Source organism: Schistocerca americana, chromosome X (genome assembly GCF_021461395.2).
Source record: "Schistocerca americana isolate TAMUIC-IGC-003095 chromosome X, iqSchAmer2.1, whole genome shotgun sequence".
Classification (NCBI taxonomy): Eukaryota; Metazoa; Arthropoda; class Insecta; order Orthoptera; family Acrididae; genus Schistocerca; species Schistocerca americana.
The window spans coordinates 850,909,842-850,916,669 of NC_060130.1; the positions used below are offsets into that span (position 1 = coordinate 850,909,842).

General features: G+C 47.0%; 1 non-coding gene across 1 annotated transcript; it reads right to left on the reverse strand.

Annotated features, from left to right (window-relative positions):
* Positions 1 to 6,205: 6,205 nt before the first annotated feature.
* On the reverse strand, positions 6,206 to 6,280 carry Trnat-ugu. The gene has a single exon. It is a non-coding gene; the product is annotated as a tRNA-Thr (tRNA).
* Positions 6,281 to 6,828: the final 548 nt, after the last annotated feature.

Genomic DNA, 6,828 nt, shown 5'->3' on the forward strand with positions numbered 1-6,828 from the left:
ACACTTGCCGCTTCTTAGGGCTCGTCTTTGATACCCGGCACACATGGGTTCCTCATATTACTCAGCTGAAACAAAAGTGCTGGCGGCACCTCAATGCCCTCCGCTGCCTGAGCCACACATCTTGGGGTGCAGATCGCTGCACGCTGTTGCGATTGTACAGGGCCCTTGTGCAGTCCAGGCTTGATTATGGGAGCCTGGCCTATGGGTCTGCATCACCCTCCGTGTTGACGTTGTTAGACCCCATATACCACTGTGGGGTTCGGCTTGCAACTGGCGCTTTTCGTAGGAGCCCCGTGGATAGTCTACTGGTGGAGGCCGGGGTTCCCCCGCTGCGGATTCGCCGCCATCGACTGCTCGCCGACTATGCTGTCCACGTGCATTGCTCGCCGGGCCATCCCAATCGTCGCCTGCTTTTCCCTGCCATGGTCCTCCATCTGCCCAAAAGGCGACCTAGGTCTGGGCTTTCCATAGCTGTCCACGTCCAGTCCCTGCTGTCAGAACTGGGTTCATTCCCTCTTCTCCCTCCCTTCCGGGTCCGTGCACCTACGCCTCCCTGGTGTTTGCCCCGGCCGTCCGTCCATCTGGACCTGGCACAGGGACCCAAGGACTCGGTTCCGCCTGTGGCCCTGCGTCACCGTTTTCTTGTGCTCCTCGCCTCATTTTTGGGCTGTGAGACTGTCTACACTGATGGTTCCCTGGTTGATGGTCGCACTGCCTACGCTTTTGCTCATGCTGCCCATGTTGAGCAGCGCTCCTTGCCGGCTGGCTGCAGTATTTTTACTGCAGAGCTGGTGGCCATATTGCGCGCTCTTGAGCATATGCGTTCCTGCTCAGGTATGTCCATCGTCATCTGCAGTGACTCCCTGAGCAGCCTCCAGGCCATCGACTGCTGCTATACCTCTTCTCCTCTGGTGTCCTCTATTCAGGAGTCTGTTTCCGCCATTACCCGTTCTGGTCGTTCGGTGGTCTTTGTTTGGACGCCAGGTCACGTTGGCATCCCGGGGAACGAACGTGTTGACAGGCTGGCCAAAGGGGCGATCGACGCCCCAGCTTTGGAGATCAGCCTCACGGCTCGCGATCAGCAGCTGGTGTTGCGCCGTAAGGTGCTTGGGATGTGGACTGCTGAGTGGCGTGGCATGACATCCCAGAATAAACTGCGGGCTGTCAAGGAGACGACCGATGTGTGGCACTCCTCCCTGCGGGCTTCTCGCAGGGACTCTGTCATCCTGTGTCGGCTCCGTATCAGCCATACCTACCTGACGCACGGCCATCTTTTGTGTCAGGAGGATCCCCCCCTGTGTCGGTGTGGGTGCCGGCTGACGGTCACCCACATTTTGTTGGAGTGTCCCCGACTGCGCACCCTCCGGCAATCTTTTAATCTCCCGGGCACTTTGCCTTTGGTTTTATGTGATGATGCCTCCATGGCTGACAACGTTTTAAATTTTATCTGTGGTAGTCCTTTTTATGGTTCCATTTAGGGCGGTCCTGCACCTTTCCCTTTCTGTGTCTTTTGTCCTCGTGTCTCTCAATATTTGTTGCTGTTTTAGTGTGTCGTCGGATGGTTGACTCTTTCCCTTTTTTTTGTTCTCATGGTCAGTCAACCAGTCTCCGGCCATCTTCTTTTCTTCTGTTTCTTTCTGTCTGGTGTTCATCTGTACTCTTCTTGTCTGTAGTGTTTGTTGCTGCATTTGTGTTCTTTTAGTGCCTGGGGGGGAGTCTCCTCCCCCCTTTGGTTTTTACCTGCTCCGCAAATTTTCGGCTCGCCTGTTTTTGGAATGGGGGACTGATGACCTTCGCTGTTTAGTCCCCCTTAAACATCCCAACAACCACCACCAAGCCATCTTACAGTGCATAACAGAATGTACCATGTGCCACTACTAGTCATTTCCTTTCCTAATCCACTTGCAAATTGAGTAAAGTAAAAACGACTATCTATATGTCTCCATATCAGCCCTAATTTCTCTCATCTTGTCTTCACGGTCTTTACGTGAAATGTATGTTGGTGACAGTAGAATCATTATGCAGTCAGCTGCAAATGTCTATTCCTAAACTTTCTCAACAGTATTTCACAAAAAAGCATCATTATCACTACAGGGATTCTCATTTAAGTTCATGAAGTATCTCCTTAATATTTGGGTGTTGACTGAACCTACCGGTAACAAATTTAACAGCATGCTTCTGAATTGTTTCAGTGTTTTTTGTTGTTTTTTTTTTCTTATGCGATCTGGTGGGAATCCCAAACACTCAAGAAGTACTCAAAGAATAGGTTACAGAAGTGTTCTAATGTGGTTTTCTTGTAGAAGAGTTACACTTTGCTAAAACTCTCCCAATAAACTAAAGTTGACCACTTGCCTTCCCTACTACTGTCCTTACTTGCTCGTTACATTTCATATCACATTGCAACATTACACTTGGATGTAATTCTTTAGACTTTCCTGGTGATCTATCGACATCTTGTGGTGGCTGGTATTCTACTGGATATCAGCGTAATTCTTGCATGATATTTCGACAATGTGACTCATTATCTTCATCAGATGCTACCTGAAACTGCTCGTCAAGTGGAATGGGTCCAGTGTTAATACCTACGCTCTTGCCCCTTAATCAATGGCTCAAAGCATTCCATCTGCAGATCCCACTAGCAGTGTCCTTAGGTGTTCTCTCTTCAGCCCCAAGAGTCTGTCTCTGGACTGATTTTCCATTTCCGGCCCACTGTGGTTCCAGGTGTTGTCTTGGCAGCCTCCTCCTGCTAGAAATGTTCTTATGCATTCCCTCAATCTGATGCACCAGGCGGAGTACTGGGGTTTAGTCTTCAGTCTGATGCATCCATCTGTGTGCTGCCATTCCGTTTTCAGTCTGGTGTAGTTCCAAGTGTTCCCTTTGCAGTCAGCTCCCACTAGAAGTGCGCTGCGATATTCCATCTTTGGTTCAGTGTGCCTGGTGCTCTGTTAGTGGATAATTTCCTATGTCCACACCCTCAGTTCTTTTTGTGGAGTTCTGCTGTTGCCCCTTGCATTTTCAGCAGCTTCAGCGCAGGATTCCAGTTTCTGCTGAGTTGGTGCACAGTGTCACAATTCATCAGTTTATGTATCACCTTTATCTTCATAGAGTCTCTTATAACACTGTCCCAGTATCTGGAGGTCTGTACCAGAACCTTCGATTCATCATAGTTCATGGAATGATTGAATACCAGATAGTGCTAGGCAATAGCTGATTTAGTTGCCTGTCTTAGTCAGGTGTGCATCTGATGTTCTCTTTTTGTGACATCCACTGTCCTAGTAGTTTGTCCAATGTACAACATGCTGACATGCCACAATGGCAAGGTGTATTATAAATTCCTGGTTTTCATACTCGCAGCTTGTCTTTTACATTTCCCAGTGGTCCTCTTATTTTGATGGATGTACAGAACACACACTTGATGTTCTTCCTAAGAAACATGCTATTTTTGGCAGAAATAGATACTACATAGGGCAGGTATGCCACAGGCTTTGCCTCATCCTGCTGTTCTAGATCATGTGGTGGGTGGATGGTTGAAGGGTCTTCTGAAGCTGTTTGCTAGTATATCCATTCTTGCAGAACATTGATCACAGATGCTCTTTTCCTATTGCCAGACTATCTGGGTCTGAGAAGGTGTGTGCACTGTGGACCAATGTTTTCATAACTCTGTTCTTCTGCACAGCTGGATTGCAGGTATAAATCAGTGTGTGTAGGTATGTGATGCATACTTACCAGGTGGGATTGACGGAGGACATCGAAAGGGTGCAAAAAAGGGCAGCTCGTTTTGTATTATCACGTAATAGGGGGGAGAGTGTGGCAGATATGATACGCGAGTAGGGATGGAAGTCATTAAAGCAAAGACGTTTTTCGTCGCGGCGAGATCTATTTACGAAATTTCAGTCACCAACTTTCTCTTCCGAATGCGAAAATATTTTGTTGAGCCCAACCTACATAGGTAGGAATGATCATCAAAATAAAATAAGAGAAATCAGAGCTCGAACAGAAAGGTTTAGGTGTTCATTTTTCCCGCGCGCTGTTCGGGAGTCGAATGGTAGAGAGATAGTATGATTGTGGTTCGATGAACCCTCTGCCAAGCACTTAAATGTGAATTGCAGAGTAATCATGTAGATGTAGGTGTAGATGTGGCCAAATGAGCCATCTGCTCTCCTTTTCACAAGTACATCCAGAAATAGCAACTGGCCACCATCTTTCAGTTCCAAGGTGAACTTTATATTTGGGCAGCATGAGTTCAGATGAATAAAACGTTCTCGGTTTTCCAGCCGCGTCAATTCGAGTAAAGTCCTCGAATTGACGTGGCTGGAAAACCGAGAACGTTTTATTCATGTATGCTGTTTCGAAAGACTCCGAGGACACATGAGTTCAGATGTTTCAGAAACCCACTGGGCCTATCCTATCATGAGGCCAGAACACAAAGATTTCATCCACATACCTGAGGATTCATGTGGGTTTATATCTAGTCATTTCTAATACCCCCTCTTCAAATCTCTCCATGAACATATTGGCAATCACTGGAGACAGAGTGCTGGCTGTGGTTACAGCTTCTGTATGTTTGTAATATTGGCCCCCATACAGAAATTTAGTTGAGGTCAGTATATGCCTGAATATGTCCAACAGAGCATTGTAAAATTTCTCTGCAATCAATCCCAATGAGTCTTTCAATGACATCCTAGTGAACAGGGATATTACATCAAAACTGACTATTATATCAGATTTTGTGATATGTATTTTCTTGAAATGTTGCAAGAAGTCCCCCCTCCCCCTCCCCTCCCGAGTTGTGGATGTGGTGAATACAGTTCCCCACATGTGAGAACGAACAGCAGTTTCTTCAAGTACTTGGCTGCTGGTTACATTGATGTGCCATTGTTGCTGCTGACAACTGGAGGCAGCCCTCTCTGGGTACTTTTGGCAGCGCATATTGTGTAGGAGGAACTGGTGCTTTTATTTGTATTTGTCTAATGACCTTGTGAGGCATACCAGTTTTCTTCAAGAGAGCCCTGGTCTTCTTCTCCACTTTGTCAATATTATTGCATTCCAAAAGTCTGTATGTCTGGTCTTCCAGGCAAAACGTTGCAAAACGACTGTTGAGTTCCTTTTGTCTGCTGGCAACATGATGATGCTGCTGCTGCTGCTGCTGCTGCTGCTGCTGTCATCTTCCCAGAGCCTCTTGAGTGCAAGCTTCTCCCCACACGAGATGTTTGATTTTGGGAACTTTGTCCTGGTAAATGCTGTGCAGGTCTCCTGGTGAATTTCTTCAGCTGCATTTGGTGGAAGTGTGTTGGCTACTTGTTCCAGTGCACTGATGAAACCTGAAATGGACACATTTTTAGGAGTCATTGCAATGTTGACACATCTACTAAGTACCCTTCATAGTGGTCTCATCAAACTGCTTGCCACTTATGTTAAGCACAGTGAGAGTGTCCTCTATCTGCTGTGTTTTGTTACTCATGTGATCAAACTTTGCAGACCAGCATGCTGAGGCATTCTTAGTGTACTCCCTTAGACTCCAAGAGGCACTGTTTACCCTGTCCCAGTCTTCAGCTGCTAAGGAGGCTTCTATGTACAAGTGAAAGTGTACAAGCTCCATGCCTATCACATCTAGCTTGTGGTGCATAACTCAAATCCTCTCTCTCACAAGTGCCTTGCTCGCTTGACATTTTATTTTGTTCACTGCTCTGGAGTTTAATGCTTAATCATTGTGATAACTGGTGCTATATCTCCATGTTGACACCTCAGCAGGAAATGGAGAGAACTCAGCATCCTCCCTTTCCTCTGTCAAATATTGTCCGGATTCTTGATATTTCAGTACATCTCCTCCCATTAGAGTCTCTTGATGCAATTCTTCAGACTTTCCTGGTGATCTGTTGACATCTTGAGGTGTTGGGTAGTCTGTCAGATATCAGCTTTGTTCTTGTACAATGTTTCAACAACGCGAATCATTGTTTTCATCGTGTGCCACCTGAGACTGCACGTGAAGTGGAATGGAGCCAGTATTTATACCTTCACTCTTCCTCCTCCATTGCTGGTTCCAGGCATTCTGTCTGTGACTATATATGACGGTAGTATCTGTTCCTAAAAGAACAGTTACCGTGGATGACCATGCAGCTTTGCTAGAAATGAAATGATAATTAAATGGACACCGTAGCTGCAAGCAGGCGTTGATACACTTCATTGGGGACATGTTGAAAATGTGTGCCCCGACCGGGACTCGAACCCGGGATCTCCTATTTACATGGCAGACGCTCTATCCAACTGAGCCACCGCGGGCACAGAGGATAATGCATCTGCAGGGAATTATCCCTTGCACGCTCCCCATGAGATCCACATTCCCAACATATCGACACACATGTCGGGGCACACATTTTCAACATGTCCCCAATGAAGTGTATCAACGCCTGCTTGCAGCTACGGTGTCCATTTAATTATCATTTCATTCTGTCTGTGGTCTGCTCTCACTAGCAACGTCCTTAGGCATTCCCTCTTTGGTCCGGACTGCCTGTCTGTGGACTGTTGTTCACTTTTCGGCCTGCTGTGGTTCTAGGTGTCCTCTTGGTAGTTCACTCCAGTTAGAAAGGTTGTTAGTCATTTCCTCTTTGGTCTGGTGTGCCAGGCTGAGCGCTGGGGTTTAATCTTCAGTCTGATGCACCCATCTGTGTTCTGGCATTCTGTTTTTGGTCCAGTGCAGGTCCAGGTATTCCCTTTGCAGTCCGCTCACACTAGAAGTGTGCTGTGGTGTTCCATATTTGGTCTGGTGTGCCTGGTGGTCTTGTCAGGGTTTAAATTCCTGTGTCACTGCACTGAGTTGTCAGCAACATA